Source organism: Hevea brasiliensis, chromosome 2 (genome assembly GCF_030052815.1).
Source record: "Hevea brasiliensis isolate MT/VB/25A 57/8 chromosome 2, ASM3005281v1, whole genome shotgun sequence".
NCBI lineage: Eukaryota > Viridiplantae > Streptophyta > Magnoliopsida > Malpighiales > Euphorbiaceae > Hevea > Hevea brasiliensis.
Window position 1 is genome coordinate 9,588,813 of NC_079494.1, and position 18,297 is coordinate 9,607,109.

An 18,297-nucleotide genomic window follows, 5' to 3' on the forward strand; every position below is an offset into this window, starting at 1 on the left:
CTCTATCTTTCAAAGAGAATGGGAATAGCTTCAATCTTGCTGCATCATCAGACACTCCAGGTTGTTTTTGCATGTCACAAATCATAGCAAACTTCTTCAGGTGTGTGTGTGGATTTTCAGAAGGATGTCCTCCAAATTGAGAATTCTGAATCATTTGAAGAACTCCAAAATCCATCTTGTAACTATTTGCATCAATCCTTGGTCTTGCTATGCTCTCTCTCAAATCATCAAAACGTGGAAAAGCATGATCCATCATACTTCCCCTAGGCACGTTTGCATTAACAACTTCTTCCACTTGGGCTTCATTTTCATTGTTTTGACCATTTCGGCATTACCAACACCAATTCTAATTCTTTCATCACCATGTCCGCTTCTAATTCATCTCTCTCAAAGCTTCCTTCCTTCTTCGGTTTCTTTCTTGTTGGCCTTGCAAAATTTCTCTATTTCAGATTGAACAATAAGGATGTATCACTTGTGCTTCTAGCTCTTCTCATAAAAGATTAAAAGTACCTGAAAAAGAACAAACAAACACAAAATGAAAAGATAACAAAGATAAAACTAAAAACAACTAAAATGATCAAGAATTCAATCTTAAACAAACAACTCCCCGGCAACGGCGCCAAAAACTTGATGTGTCCCAACCGCAAGTGCACGGGTCGTACAAGTAGTATAGAAAAATATCGATCCCACGAGGAGTTGTGTTAATGATTGAATTTTCGATATAAAAGTTGACTAAATTGAAGTATTCATGAAATTAAAATAATGAATTAATGGGTAATGGAGTACGAAATCTAAATGTGCAAATTTAATATTCTATTCAACAATGTATTAATTAAACTAAAATTGCATCAAATTGAAATAAGCAAGTTCAAATATGGCAATATTTAAAATGGCAAATGATTAAATTCGATTAGAAATTAACAATGGTAAAAAGGCGATTCCGGAGTTCGGGATTTCATATTCGAGCTATTTTGGGATTTTAAATTGGTTATCCAATCTTGTGAAACTAAATGGTTTTAAGGAGATTAATTCTTAAATCCTTTGAATTCCCTTTCGAGTGAGACAAAGAGTGCCTTAATCAATCTAATCCTACTTTCGTGGACTTAGAATTAATTAAGACCCATTAAGTTCTTTAATTAATCTGTGAATCCTCTTAATCCTTAGCCTATTTCTAGGTCTAAGTTAATTAAGTCCAATTTCTTGATTATCTATCACAAGGCCTTCTCCTTTCGGTGCTTCAACCATGGATTAAGAACATCACTTAATGGGATCCTACACTAAGCATGTCATTAAGCATACAAGAAATGAATAAAACTCATTAAGACCACAAAATATGGATTACCCAATCAAAATCCACAAAATATCTCAAATATTACAACCCTTACTCCAGAATCAAAAGTAAACTACTCACTATCCATAATGCTTACAAGATATGATGAGTTTAAATGGAAATAAAGCTTTAATCTAAGCTAAGAAGTAAGAAATTAAACACTAGAAATGTAGAAAAATGTAAGGGAAGAAAGAAATCTGCAAATCTTGGTTGAGAATGGTGTGGAAGGTGAAAGTGACTCCTCAAATTCTGCCTCTCTTCTCCTTTTCTTTTCTGCACCTTGTCTCTCCCCTTTAAAATGGGAAAATGAGACTATTTATAGCATTTTTCTGACATGGAGCCCTAAAATGGTATGTTCTAGGAGGAATTATTTGAGGGAATCTCCTGCCAGCTCATTAATGAACTCTTCATGGGACTGCATAAGTGGACTGCATAAGTTATGCACCCTTATGCGATTACCGGTTACGGGTCACTTATGCGGTCGCATGACTTGGTGCATAGGTTATGCACAATCCCGTGAAGGTGCATAAGGGAAGCGAGAATGTGCATAAGCTATGCGATCTCCTTATGCACATTTCGCCGTTCTGAACAGTTGATCTTCCTTCTTATGCAGATCTGCATAGCTTATGCGGCAAGTTATGCACAGTTTGGTCAATGCATATTTCAGCTTGAAAACTTGTTTTTGACATCTTTTTGCTGTAGAAGACACTCCTCAATGGCAAAATTCTCTTCAGTCCTTCAAAAATACCATTTTTCCTACAAAACATAGTAAAAATTACAAATTAGTGCAAAATTGACAATTAAGAAAAACTAACTAATTAACTAATGAAATTAGCTAAAAATGACTAATAATCAAATAAAAAGGGTTATAAAATTAGACCTAAATGACTATGCAAGATGTATGCATCATAGCTCTACACAATAGTCCCATGTCGGTACTGTAATCTGCAGCTTACAGCACAAACATCAAGAGCATTGCATAATTAATACGGTATATCCCAATAAACTAAATCTTTTTTTTTTTCAATTAGTTCTGTACTCATCTTCTTTCATCTCATATACAGCCTCCTTCTCATTTCCATCTATTATCTTTAACACGATCCTTTTCGGTTGATAATCTACAATCACCTGGTGACCTAAAGGGTTGGTGACAAGTATGTCATCTTCTGACCCATCTATCGGTATCCTCTTTCAACAGGAGGTACAATGCATATATAGGGGTGAACATAGTTAGGGCCTATCAATACATACTTAAGGGTATTATAATTAGGAAATATACCTCTGATAACGTCTACCGTATTTGGCTCCTCTCGAGCCATAGCGTACATGCGGGATGCTACTTTAGCCTCAGGGTGTTCTATAGTCTTAGAAGCTCTCTGTGATGTACCAGCTATCTCTGGTCTCATCGGTCTTCTACCCTCTGCATCTTGTCAGGCGGACTTCTGAGTTTGTGGTGGAGCTGTGGGAGCACTCCTCCATGGGCAATCTCTCAAAAAAAAATGCTCTATGGACTCACATCTGAAACATCCACCCGTTAGCAATCTACACTTTCCTCTGTGATTCTTCCTACAATGTGTACAAACTGTCATCGGGATTGATCTCCGTGCTCTAGGACCCACATATTTGTCAATTGATACACTCATCTGACCTCCTCTCCTCGGGGCAAATCGGAACCTCTACCTCTGTTCTCTACTCTGAATCTAACCCTGAGACCTCCTGGGTCTCTTGCTCTCTGTAGCAGCTGTGCTAGACTGGCCAGGTCCAGACCCTCTCTTGCACTGCTTGTCTCTCCTAAACTGCTCATTATTTCTAACTCTCTCTACTGGGGTCCTATATACTAGCTGGGGAGGTGGTGGCATAGCTCCAGTGACCTGACGGAGCAATTGAGTCATTTGCTCTAGGGAGGTCTGTTGTGTCCTTACTAAAGTACCCAACGATGGTTCTGCTCTACTGCTATTGCGCCCCTGATTAAACGCAGGTGCAGGTGCGTGACTCTCTACTTCCTCCTCTATCGGTCTTGGAAGTCCGTGCTCTGAAGGATCAGATGTAATCGATCCTATAAAACAGACAAAGAACAGATCTGCATTAGTGTCACCTTGACTCTATCTAAAGGCCCATGCATGTGATGCAACTATTTCTTTCTATCTATCTAGGTCTAGGACCGCCTAAACTTATGCTCTGATACCACTAAATGTGACGCCCCTTACCCGTCTATTGTATAGCCGAGCAAGAAGTGCCACAGTCGGTGCCGGAGCACCCTATCTTGTCTTGTCATGTCTATTGTAAATTTTAATGTCCTTTAAATCAGATATTTAAGTGTAGAATTTTTTTTTTATATCTTATTTTTGTGGAGACCCGAATAGATCCTCCTCTGTTTTATTAGCATCTGGCGGGTTCTACTATCACCTGTTAACATATTTATAGTCATCTCACATATTTCCATCTCATATTCTCTTTTATCATATTATTCACAACTATTTATGAGATCTCAAAATGAAGTGTCATCTATTGCATTCATATGGAAATTCATAGATAATAAATTATAAGTTTTCATTTCAAGTCCAAAATAAAATACATCATAAACTAGTAATTACATCATGACTAGACATAATGAACCAAAATATTAGTCTACACATGGGCCCTACCAAAATACAAAAGACTGGTGAGGTGACTCTGATCGGTGGCAGATCTGGTCAAAACTCTGTCCAAATACTACTATGGCGACTGCTGATCTTCAGTACCTACGCAATGGAAAACCAACGCGCTAAGCATAACGCTTAGTGGTGCATAATTTATAATAACAATAATTAAACAATTGAATTAATATTTACAAATCATAAATTCTGGGTCTTTTACATTTTTTTATTACACTTTGGAAACAATTAAAATTATTGGGATCTTTCCTATTTACTTATTGTATATTAAGTATTAATTAATTATTATCAATGCCCAAGAAACCTATAACAAATTATAAAAGCTGGATACACGAGAGTATACGGGTTAGACAACCATATGTCTACCCTGTATACATCTGTCAGGCACGAGGCCAGCTATCGAGCATGAGACCCACTGTCAGGCTTGTAAAGCTAGAAATAAAGTAGGCACGATGGCCAGTAAGTAGGCATATAGCCTGTAGAATAATCATACCAGACATATATTGTCAGTTTATGATTTTCTCGGTAGGCAGTACTGCTATCTGTAGTCCCTAATTGGTATACCAATTTATCCAACTAAATAAATAAGTCTAGGTATACTATGGGCAAAATTTTTAATTAATTTAGCACTATTCACTGTTACTATTCTTTAGTACTGTTCATTGGTACTATTAATTTCATATTAATAGGACATTAGTCCCAATTTACATATTCATATCATTTTTAATATTTAATTATCCTTATGAGTATTTTAATTTTCATATATAGCATTTTTCCCATGAACCTTTCTTTAGGTTCATGTTGATGTGTCATATTTATCTAGGAATTTGACTAGGTTAGGATGTCTATTTAGTCACACTTCCTTCATAATAATTGCTCCTCTATGTTTAAACTTGAATTTCAGTTTTTGAATCACTGAATTGGGGTTATAGAACTCAAGTTATGGTCAAAATAAACTTTGACTAGTCATTTGATCATTTTATTGTCATTTTTAGACTTAGGTTCCTTCACGAGATATGTTCCTCTATGTCTTAGGGACTCCCAGGTACAATTTCATAAATTTTCAAGCTTGGTATAGTGAGTTATGGTCAATGTATTAACCTGGACTCTCAATCCTATAAGGGCAAAAATCAACTTCAGGGCAGTATGTTTGACCCTCTTTTTAGGGTCTTTACACTTAGAATTTGGCAAAGGTGTCTAAATCAATGTTGTAGCCCTAAGTATCATGTTTCTAGATCATATTGGCAAATCTCAAATGGAATTTCCTAGTGAGAGTTATGGCCAAATGAACACACAGGTATCAAATGGCATTCTGGGTTCAACTTAACATTTTCTAGATTTCAATTCGTAACTTTGGCTAATATTTTCCCCAGGATGCAATGGTTTCTAGAGCTTGGTCAAAACATAAAAATTGTTGTGCTATGTCTTATAAAACTTTTGGCACTAGTTTCACTCAATTTGCAGCTTTGGAGACCAAGTTATGGCATTTTTGCCAAAACTGGTCAAGCATACCAAAGGAACAGTATTTTGGACAATTTCTGGGTTGGCAGTTTTAGTGATTCAATTTGTGCTAACAATTTGATTTGGTTAAAAGAAAAACTGGGTTAAGTGGTCTTCATGAAAAGTGTATCCCTATGTCTAAACTTTCCATGGGTGAAATTTTAGGTCATTTGGACTAGTATAGAGAGAGTTATGACCAAATGAATATGTACTGTTCATTTGGTCATTTTCTGGGTTAGCAGTTTCAATTACCCAACTAGTGCTACCAATTTGAATTGGTTAAGGGCAAAACTGGGTTAAGTGGTCTTCATGAAAAGTGTAGCCCTATGTCTAAACTGTCCATGGGTGAAATTTTAGGTCATTTTGACCAGTATAGAGAGAGTTATGACCAAATGAACATGCACTGTTCATTTGGTAATTTTCTGGGTTTGGTGCAGGGAAATCCAAATTTGGGTAGTATTTAGGTCAAGTTTTGGACAGAATTTGGGCATGATTTCTTCATGGAAAATGGGCTATGTTGAGTCTAATTTCACCTCCAATTGGACTCATACCAATTGAAGTCACACATTTTTAGTTATGGGTCAATAAACCCACTGGACTCATTGAGTCCAAACCTGCAGAAAATTGATACTTCCAAAACTCAATCTCTTCCAACTTCCTTACTTCAATTTGCATGCAATACACTTCTATAAGCAACAATCTCATCCCAATTAAGTCAAATTTCAAGCATTTACACAAAATCTCAAAGTCCTGTACACAAACCCTAATTTCCAAGTTTCAAACTCAATCAATTCAATCCCTTTTCACTTCTCATACATATAATCATATCAATCATCATCTCTAAACTCATTTACATTATTTGAACACAATAAAGCCCAACACATTTCATGGCTGCCAAAATTTGGGGACATCATGGGTTCATGAATTTCTTGTTAATTTCTTGAAATTCCCACTTATCTCAAGTCACTTTCAAGTATTAAAGAAGAAGGAAGGGAGAAAAGCACTAACCTCTTGTGACCCAACTTGAAAATTTTCCCAAAACTTCAACTTTCCTTCTCCCTATGGGTACCTAGAGCTTCCTTATGATGTGGGCTAAATTTTTAATGAAGGGGACCATGGGTTTTGGTGGATAAATGAAGAGAAACTCAAGCTCAAAGCTTGAGCAAAAATGGTGGAGGGGAGAGAACATGGAGACGGCAAAGAGAGAGAGAAGAGGAAATGAAGAAGACTTGTGGTTGGTGAATTTTTGTCTCTTGTGTCTTATATATATATATATATATATATATATATATATATATATATATATATATTCTATAATTATTGTACTTTATTTTTTTTTTAAATGCCATAAGTCTATTTCCTTTCTTTTTTTTTTCTTTCCTTTTCTTTTCTTTTCTTTTCTTTTCTTCTTCTTTCTCTTCTCATTTTCCAAATTCAAATTCATAAATTTAATTTATGTTAATTATTTTATTTCCTAATTTTAATTTGACATTTAAGTCAAAATTCACCTCTAGGGGTAAAATGACCAAAATGCCTTTCATGGTGCTCATCGGGTTATTTTTATTATTTTATACTAATTTATAAATTCTCTAAACTTTAATTTATTTTTCTCAAAATTTTTTTACCTATATTTTTTTTTAATATTTATTTCATTAATTTATGTCTCCTCACTATAGTTTAAGTATAGTTCCAGACATTCTGACTGTCCGAACAGACATTAGTCGTCGGAACAGTAAAATGTACAGACTACTTACGGTGAGGGCGTTACAGTTATTTCTGATGTGATTCCGGTGATAACTAAGATCACGGAACACAAACTTAATAGTTTGAATTGCCTGGAGTGGAGTAAGACTGTTAGGGTCTATTTGCGTAGCATTGATGAAGATGATCACCTTACTAAAGATCCACCCACTGATGATACACGACAAACTTGGCTAAGGGAGGATGCTCGGTTGTTTTTGTAGCTTCAGAACTCGATTCATAGTGAGGTAATTAGTTTAATTAATCACTGTGAATTTGTTAAAGAATTGATGGATTACTTAGATTTTCTGTATTCTGGTAAAGGGAATATCTCCCGTATTTATGATGTTTGTAAGGCATTCTACCGTGCTGAGAAAGAGGATAAATCTCTCACGGCTTATTTTATGGATTTTAAACATGTTTATTATGAACTTAATTTTTTTTTGCCTTTTATTCCTGATGTGAAAGTTCAGCAGCCCAACGGAGCAAGCGTCATTATGAGTTTTCTTGCAGCCTTCCTTGAGTATGAGATCGCTAAATCTTAGATTCTCTCCAGCTCGAGATTTCCTCTTTGCATGAAACGTTCACACGGGTCCTTCGTACAGAGAGTACTCAATCTTCACAGCCTGCCAGTAGTGCTCTTATTAGCCGTAATCCAAATGGACAACAGGGTAATAGAAGAGGAAGTAGAGGAGGAATTACAGGCAATAGAAGTAATCAGCGTAATGGAGAGGCTAGTTCTAATCAGGACTGGAGAGGAGTCATTTGTTATTATTGCCATGAGCCTGGCCATACAAAATATAATTGTCCACAACTTCAGAGGAAAAATTAGCGATCACAGATGGCAAATATGGCAGTAGAGAATTCTACAGTATCTTCCTCTGAGAAAACTATTTTGGTATCTGCAGAGGATTTTGCACAATTTTCCCAGTATCAGGCATCTCTAAAGCCTACCAGTTCCCCTGTCACTGCGATTGCTGAGTCAGGTAAATCCACTACATGCCTTGTGTCTTCTTCATCCAAATGGGTTATTGATTCTGGTGCGACAGATCACATGACAGGTAATTCTAGTCTTCTATCTGCTTTTCAGTCTAATCTCACTTCCTTTACTGTTACTTTAGCTGATGGTTCTACTTCTTGTGTCATGGGTTCTAGAATTGCGAACCCGACTTCGTTAATTTCTTTGTCTTCTGTTTTGTGTCTACCAAAATTCTCTTTTAATCTACTTTCTGTTAGTAAACTTACTCGTACCTTAAATTGTTCTGTTTCCTTTTTTCCTGACCAATGTTTGTTTCAGGATCTTACGACGAAGCAGATTATTGGTAGAGGACGCGAGTCAGGTGGTCTCTACATTCTGGAAAATCATGTACCGCGGTCGCTTGTTTGCTCCAGTACCTTAACACCTCTTGAAGCTCATTGTAGATTGGGTCATCCTTCTTTGTCTACCATGAAGAAGCTGTGTCCTCAATTTCAGTCTTTATCAGTACTAGAATGTGAGTCATGTCAATTTGCAAAACATCATCGTTTGCCTTCTGTGTCTAGAGTCAATAAACGGGCTTCATCCCCTTTTGAGTTAGTTCATTCTGATGTTTGGGGTCCTTGTTCTGTTACATCTAAAACTGGATTTCGTTATTTTGTTACTTTTGTTGATGATTACTCTCGTGTTACCTGGTTATATTTAATGAAGAATCGTTCTGAGTTGTTTTCTATCTTTTGTGCCTTTTGTAATGAAATCAAAACTCAATTTAATATTTCTGTGCGCATATTAAGAAGTGATAATGCCAAAGAAAACTTTTCAGCACAATTTCAGCCTTATATGACACAAAATGGCATTCTTCATCAGTCTTCCTGTGTGGATACCCCATCCCAAAATGGCGTGGCCAAAAGAAAAAATCAGCATCTTCTTGAGGTAACTCGTGCTCTTCTTTTTCAGATGAAAGTACCTAAACACTTTTGGGCGGATGCAGTTTCTACGGCATGTTTTTTGATCAATCGTATGCCGTCTTCTGTCCTTAATGGGGATATTCCTTATACTACTTTGTTTCCTACAAAATCTTTGTTCCCTATTGAACCCTGTATTTTTGGTTGTACCTGTTTTGTGCGTGATGTTCGTCCACAGGTTACTAAATTGGATCCAAAATCTCTCAAATGTGTCTTTCTTGGGTACTCCCGGCTCCAAAAAGGGTACCGTTGTTTCTCTCCTACTCTTAATCGTTATCTTGTTTCTGCAGATGTCACATTTTTTGAGTCCACTCCATTTTTTCCTCCATCATCTGTGTATGAGAGTCAGGGGGAGGAGGATGATCTCTTAATATATACTGTCCAACCAATGTCTAGTCCTCTCCCACAGCCTGTTCCTTCTGTCTCTAGACCGACTCGACCTCCCGTTGTTTATGTTTATTCCAGGAGATTGGAGATTCCTGACTCAGATCCTCCACCAGCTACTTCGTTGGGAGATCCTGTACCTCATACTGATCATGATTCTGATCTAGACTTACTCATTGCTCTTCGTAAAGGTAAACGTTCATGTACTTACCCTATCTCTTCTTTTGTTTCTTATAATCAATTGTCTTCTTGTTCTCGGTGTTTTGTTACTTCTTTAGACTCTGTTCCTATCCCTAATACTGTTGATGAGGCACTGTCTCATCCTGGCTGGTGTGATGCTATGAAAGAGGAAATGGAGGCTTTAGATGCTAATGGTACATGGGAACTATTACCTTTGCCCACTGGTAAGAAAGCTATTGGTTGCAAATAGGTATTTACAGTAAAGGTAAATCCTGATGGTTCTGTGGCTAGGTTAAAAGCACGCCTTGTAGCAAAAGGATATGCTCAGACATATGGGGTTGATTACTCTGATACTTTTTCTCCTGTAGCTAAACTTACTTCTATTCGCTTGTTTATCTCTTTAGCAGCTACATATGATTGGCCCCTGCATCAATTGGATATCAAGAATGCTTTCCTTAATGGTGATCTTCAGGAGGAGGTGTATATGGAGCAACCACCTGGGTTTGTTGCTCAGGGGGAGTTGGGTAAAGTTTGTAGGCTTCGGAAGTCTCTTTATGGCTTGAAACAAAGTCCTAGGGCATGGTTTGGGAGATTCAAGAAGCAAAGATAGGAATTTGGTATGCAAAAGAGTAAGTGTGATCACTCAAGATTTTATAGGCAACTGAGGTCGGTCTAATTCTCTTGGTAGTCTATGTGGATGACATTGTCATCATTGGGAGTGACTCTGCAGTATTTCATCTCTTAAAACCTTCCTCCAAACTCGCCAGGACCAAAGACTTGGGATTGTTAAAGTATTTCTTGGGTATCGAAGTTATGAGAAGTAAGAAGGGTATTTTCTTGTCTCAAAGAAAATATATCCTCGATCTATTGACAGAGATAGGAAAATTAGGTGCTAAGCCTTGTAGCGCACCAATGACTCCAGCTTTACAACTGTTAGCAGGGGATAGTGAGTTGTTTGAAGATCCAGAGAGATACAGGAGATTGGTAGGAAAATTGAACTACCTTACACCACTCCCCGACATTGCTTATGCCGTTAGTGTGGTAAGTCAGTTTATGTCTTCCCCAACTGTTGCTCATTGGGAAGCTTTGGAACAAATCTTGTGTTATCTGAAGGGCGCTCCAAGAAGAGGTTTGCTATATGGTAATCATGGGCATTTGAATGTTGAATGTTTTTCAGATGCCGACTGGGCTGGATCTAAGGTTGACAGGAGGTCAACTACTGGATATTGCGTTTTTATTGGAGGAAATTTGGTGTCTTGGAGAAGCAAGAAGCAGAGTGAAGTTTCTCGATCTAGTGCTGAATCCGAATACAGAGCCATGGCACAATCAGTATGTGAGGTAATGTGGATACTTCAATTACTAGATGAGACAGGTTTTAAGACTTCCCTGCTTGCGAAATTGTGGTGTGATAATCAAGCTGCTCTTCATATTGCTTCTAATCCGGTGTTTCATGAGCGGACCAAACATATTGAGATTGATTGTCACTTTATTCGTGAAAAGATTCAACAACAGATCATCTCAACTGGACACATCAAAACTGGAGAGCAGTTAGGAGATATTTTCACAAAAGCTCTGAATGGAGCTAGGATTGACTACATTTGTAACAAGTTGGGCATGATTAATATCTATGCTCCAACTTGAGGGGGAGTGTTATGGAAAGTCAATCACTATGTTATGGAAAGTCAATCACTATATTATTTCTCTGTATATTCTGTATTCTGTATTCCTATTTAGGATTTCTTATTTAGGATTTCTTCCTAATTAGTAGAACACAATTATAGGAATCAATTGTATATATATACCCATGTACAGATTAATTGAGATTAATGAGAATCATCTCTTTCTACATATCAGATAATATTTTATATTTGTATCATATAGTAATTATTTTAATTAAATATTTTTTTTAAAACTAAAATTATAATATATGTATATAAATAAATTAATATTGTAATTATATTTAAATGAAATTTAATATAATTAATAATTAAAGGAAATTATTATTACATTTATAAAACTATGCAGTTTTGAATTCAACTCAAAACTGCATAGTTTTGAATTCAACTCAAAACTGCATAGTTTTGAATTAAAATACAAAATTTAACATTGTGGTGGTTTGTTGATAGATTAGAAGATACAACTGCAAGCCTGATGCCTCCTTTTCTCATTCATTTCTCGTGACCAATAACCCTAGTCGCCATACACTCACTTCTTCGAGTCTAGTATTTCTACTTTGGCGTAGCAGATCCGAACGCGTCTCTTATCTCAGTAGATCCTAATGCATCTCCTGTCTCAGCAAAGTCGAATGCGTCTTATGTCTCCTGTCATTCCTCTGACCATTTCTTCTTCAAAGCTCTATTTTCTTCTTAGGTAAGTTATTTTGTTCTTAAATCTACCTCTTAGTTGTGCTAATCTTTGGTTTGAATAATGCATTTTCGGTGGTGCTTAGTTTTATGGGTTTAAATGGTGATTCTTCTACTGCTCTTTAGTTTTGGACCCTCAAAGAGACAAAACTTGATTTAATTTGTCTTTACCTTGTTTAGGTTTGGTTTGGTTAGTGCATGTGTTGGTTGCTCGTTAGTTTAGGTTTGGTTAAAAATTCTCCACATCTTACGTTTTGTCTCTTTGGACTGTTTCAGTGTTTGATTTAATCTGTCCGTACCTTGCTTGATTCTTTTCCCATCAGTGTTTTCATGGCTGATTTGTTTATTGTGAGTTGCATTTTATCTAGATTCTTGATTCATTCATTACAAAGAGAAATCTGATTCATGATGGATAATTTTAAATTAATCATTACAAAGAGAAATTTGTGTTTTCATGGCTAACCTGTAAAATAATATCTTGCCTTTATATTAAAATTAAATAATAAGAGAGAATAAACTAGAGTTTAGCTTTTGATGATAGGATTTAGACCTGTCATGATGATAGTTTTGTCTCTATTGCTAATTAATTAACAACATCTTTATAAACTAAGATTTAACTTTTGATGAGGGAAAAAGTTAAGATATTCTAAGGATGAGCATGCTATTGAATTAGAATTAAATTGTACAAGTTTGCTATGTTCAACTAGGTGTTTCTAAGTGTGATTTATGTTTCAAATAAATCAATAGAGTATCATTAACATGCTCAACATAACAACAAACCTAATTAACACAAAGCAACTTAATATTTTCATTCAAAGTGAACAACCTAGGCTTTAGTCAATTTCTTAGGAAACCTTAACAAGTATAGTTCAAATATGCTCAAAGTTTATCACAATATAATATCAAGCAATCTCAACTCAGTAACAATCTAAATATGCTCAATAATTCGACATATCAAATATATCATTCAACTCAAGATGCTCAATAAGCAAAATAAATGACCAAAAGTGAAGAGTCAAGAGTTGAGATATTTGAACACAATACTTTGTTGCAAGTCTGTAGATTTTGAGCAATTAGCAAACTAATGAAATTTTGGACAATAGTAGCAAACTATGACTTTGTTGATGAAGATTAGCAAACTAACAAAGTTTCAATTACTAGTAGCAAAGTAATTAGCAAACAAAAAAAAAATTGATATTTTATTTTGTTTGATATTGCTAATACTAATGTTTGTTGTGATAAATCTTGAAGGTTTCATGGATGCAAAAATCTGGCTTGTTTTCCATGCTTCAAATTTGAACCTTTAAGAGTTATCCAATAAATTGAGTGATTTAATTCTAGGATTTGTTATTTTATTTGAATTATGGTGTTATTGTAATTTGTGCTATTTTAAAATTAGTTGTAATGTGTTATAAATTATTTTTTTTCTTATTAATTTGTATTAGTAATGACTATGGACTTATGTAATAATGTATTCTAAAAATAATTGTTATTTAAAACAAGTATTATAAAAGTTGAGCTCGAGTTCGAGCTTATCAAACTCGAGCTGACTGAACTCAAACTCTAGTTGATCGAACTAGAGCTCACATTTGAATTTGTTTTAATAAGCTTATTGAGCTTAACTTGAGCTGAGTTTCGAGTTTGGCTTGTTAATATAATCAAAAAAACTTAAAACGAACGAATTTAAAATAATTCAAATGAATCGAGCTCAAGCTTTAATATTAAAGCTCGAATCAAGCTTTAGCTAAGTTCGAGCCTAACACATTTACTTGCGAACTGAGCCTAAACTAGTTAAAACTCGGCTCGGCTCGATTCGAATACACCCCTAAGTGTGAGGAATGGGAATTCCATTTTTAAGTAGCCAAAACTTCCTATTTGAGCTCAAAGAATTCAACACTTATCAAGTGAATTACACACTAAAATAAAATAAATATTTAATTTTTTTATATTAAAATATTATTTCCAAATTTTTATATAATTAATTCAAATTAATATTAATTAAAATTTTAAAATTATAACTAATTATAATTTAAAAAATATATAAATATTATTTATATCTCTTTATAATTAATTGAATTTTCAATTAATTATAACTATAATTAAAATTAAAAATATAAAACAATCAACTCACAGGCTATTTTGTCGCATGTTTTTTAAAGTGTTGGACTTTTTTGAATTTAAATGGAAAATTTAATATTAATTTAACTCAAAAGTAAAAAAATAAACTAGACATGCCTAATAAATATAGAACAAAAATTGAATATTATTTTTTTTTTACCAGGAAATAACTCATAAAACACCTGTATGAACTTCGGCATGATAAGCACTATCAAGTTCCTTTATAAATAAAAGATAGTTGACATGATAATTCTTCTTTTCCTTTGTATTTTCTTATAAATCTGTAATTTATCACTGTATAGTTTAAAATTTTAATTGTTAATTAAAATTGATCTGTTTGGCATTCTAAGAAATTAACATAATTGGATCTTATTTTTATAAAATTATATAGATGAAAATGATTGTATAAATAAAAATGATCATATTGTAAAATTATTAATTTTTTTCATCAATATAATATTTACTCATAATATTTTCTTATAAATCATAAAAAATTACACTAAAGGTTACGTTTGATAGGATGTAATGTAATGCAATCGAAATTATAATATAATGCAATATAATTGTCATTATATTCCTTTGTTTGGTTACAAAATAAAAATATAAGTAGTGTAATGTAATAATAATTTTTATTTTAACATTTAATTTATTTATAATATTAATAATAAGTTGTAATGATTGCAATAATTGGTAGTCAAGTGATAGTGATGACTAAGTGATGGTGGTGGTGGTGACAACAGTAGTTAGATGGTGGTGGCGACGGCAGCAAGGTGAGATGGCAGTGTTGGTAGTGATCAGGTGGTGATAGAGATGACAATAATTAAGTGGTGATAACGTTGATCAAAGTAATGTTGATGGTGATGGCGGTAATGTTGTTGTGGTGGTGGTGGTGGGTGATGACAGAGTAGGAGTAGTGGTGGTAGTAGCAATGGAAGCCGAGTAGTAGTGACAGTGATAGTACTGATAATAAATAAAAAAAATCAAAATAAATAATTATGCTTACATTCATTTTTGTATGTAATAACTATTACGTTACTTTAAATATAATTAATTATTTTACGTAATTATCATTTCATTATGTTAAATTTTTTTGAATTACTAAACAACGTAATTAAATATGTAATGTAATCGCGATTACATTATAACTTTGATTACGCCATACCAAATAGACAAAATTATTTTAAATATTGTAATTTTGAATGTGTCTTATCACACCCACACATATTAATGAATTTATAAATTATAAATAAAAATATTAAATATATTTAGGCTAATTGCACTAAAAATGCCTCATATTTATGTTAATTCATATTTATATTCATAATTTCTAAATTTGTGTGAAATAGCCAAACTGTTAAGATTTGTTATGATTGTATGTAAACAAGGGAAATCGAATTTGAAAAGTTAATGATAAATTATAATAAAATGCACATTATAATTATATTTAAGCCCAATTTATCATAAAATGTAATATTCATTAAATAAAATACACATGTTAATTAGAGCAAAGTATATATAAAATATAAATATTATTTAATGGATGTTTATAATTCATATGGGACACATTGTTTTCAATTATATATTCTTTTCAAAATTATTTTGTAAAAATGTATGAATTTATTTTTACATTTTATATTCAGATACATAGATTTGTTTAGTTTGATTCAAACGATAATACGTTAATGATAATTAATAAAAACAATTTTTTTTATAAAGTTTCAATTAAAAATAAATATAAAATATATATTTTTTAGATATAAAGTTTATAATCAATTGACTAAAAATGTCAGACATTTACATTAAATCACGATTATACTTAAAATTTTTATTTGTTAATAAATAAAATTAACTTTAGGTATCATATTGTAATTTATCGTTAACTTTTCAAATTTAATTTCACTCATTTGGATACAATTGTGACAAATCTTAAATGTTTGGTTATTTTATACAAAATTAGAAGGTATAAATATAAATTAAATGAACATTAACATTTGACGTTTTTAGTCTAATTGGCCATACATTTACAATATAATTCAAATATATTTTAGTGCAACAGGTGATATTGAATATCTTGCTCCTATTTCAGCCAGATAGCTAGTGGAACTAGAAAGTTGAATTATCAAGATTTTAAAATTTATGTTAAGTTCTTTGAAACTGTTATGGATAAAGCTGCATGCTCAAAGCATGCACTTTTCAGAGAAAGTAAATTATTCATTATCATATACTCCAAAGATCTCTCCATTGTAGATGAAGAGATATGTTCCAACAAGAACTTGAAGGGGCAAGACAACTATTCATAAGACTAGTCGATAAAGATCCTAGTCTGAAATTCAAATCTAAAACTTTCAAGATTTGGAAGAAGATGGTTGAACATAGAGAACAACACTTTGCAGAGAAGTTAGCAAAGATGCTCCAATCCAAAGAAGCTACGATGGAACTGGACATCCCTATTAGCTACTTCCCGACGGAGGGATAAAATACATCATCCTTAACATCGGCCCAAGCATGAATGATTGTCGAATGTGTGGTGCTAAGGGGAGAGAACTTATCTTATCTATGTACAATAGGATTTTTATGAGTTGTTATCTGTGTATTTCGCTGGGAAACAATACTAGAGGCACTGTTTGTCTATTGTTTACATGTGAACAATTATTTTACTTTTGAGCCAGCAGTTTACACAAGTGTCATCGATTCTTGCATTTCTTCTATAGATAGCTCATCCTCGATTGAGCAAATAGAGCAGAAATAAAGTCAGATTTTCTATTAAGTAACTTTTTGCTACCATATATTTTAATACTCTCTGTAACCATATGAAGAAAAGGAGCATTTATGAGTCCTAATAATTAAGAGAGAAAATAAAAGAGCAACCATAATACAAAAGATCTTTCACTTAATTGGTGTAGCTTGTGACGAACTTGAAGATAAGCTGTTTATAAATGTTTATCAATTATATAATCTAGTTAAAATACTAACAGAAATGGCTTCCAAATCTAATCCATCTATAAGTCAAGTTAAATCCTTTTAAGAGTTTGCCATGTGACAATCCTTTTCAAGAGTTTGTTATGTGGTTTAGCCCTCTCTCCTTTATGTCTTTAATAAATTTTAATTTACTTTAATGTTTTTTTTATTTATCTTAAAAAAATCAATTTTTTTATAATTAATATTAATTGTCATTAATTAAATTATTTAAAATAAAATATTAATTTAGCTAAATAAAATAATTATAGCTAAAATTTATAAAAATTTTAAGTATATTTATTCAATTAAATTTGAATATGTTCGTAATTATTTATCTATCATAATACCAATAATACTTTTATAGTTTTTTAATTTTTTATTTGTTTATTATAAATGAGTGATGGTTTATTTTATTTATATATGTTAATTAATTTTTTTTTATAGAAAATAAATTACAAAACGGGATAAGAAATGTAATTTTATTAAAAATTTAATTGATATGTAAAAATTAAAAATAAAATATAAAATGAGAGTATTATAGTTATGTATTAAAAATTTTAATAATTAAAATTATATAAAAGAAAATAAGAGAAATTGAAATATTAAAATTTAAATTAAATATATAAAAAATTCTTTTATATTAAAATGGCAAATATACACATCGACTCAGCCTCAATTTATTACAATTTTTTTTGGCTCTAAAGAAAGATACATACGTGCGATTCACGAAAATAACCGACCATAGCCAGTTACCTGGAACCACGCTAACGTTTATAAGATAACACATTGACATATCAATTATCGATGTAGGATCTTGATCTTTGTTTTAAACTGTTGGATGCTTTTGCCGACAATCGATTAATGAGTGTACACTGGCAAGTTCATAATTTAAAGGAAAGGCAGAAAAAGTTTAGAATATATATATATATATATATAGAGGAAAGTGAATGTATGTGTGCATGAGTTTACAAATATGTATTAAAAATTTTTTTAATCAATAATTATTTAAACATAAATATTAATATAATAATTTCTAATGTTCACGTATATTTATCTTTATTGCAATAAAAAAAAGGTTAGGTTTAATGGCAACATCACTTTTAGGGACAGACAAATATGGTTCACCCTT

The 18,297-nt window shown here is 32.8% G+C and overlaps 1 pseudogene; it reads right to left on the minus strand.

The window, feature by feature from the left end:
* Window positions 1–18,297, minus strand: part of LOC131177880 (uncharacterized) — a 114,887-nt pseudogene that overhangs the window by 43,687 nt on the left and 52,903 nt on the right.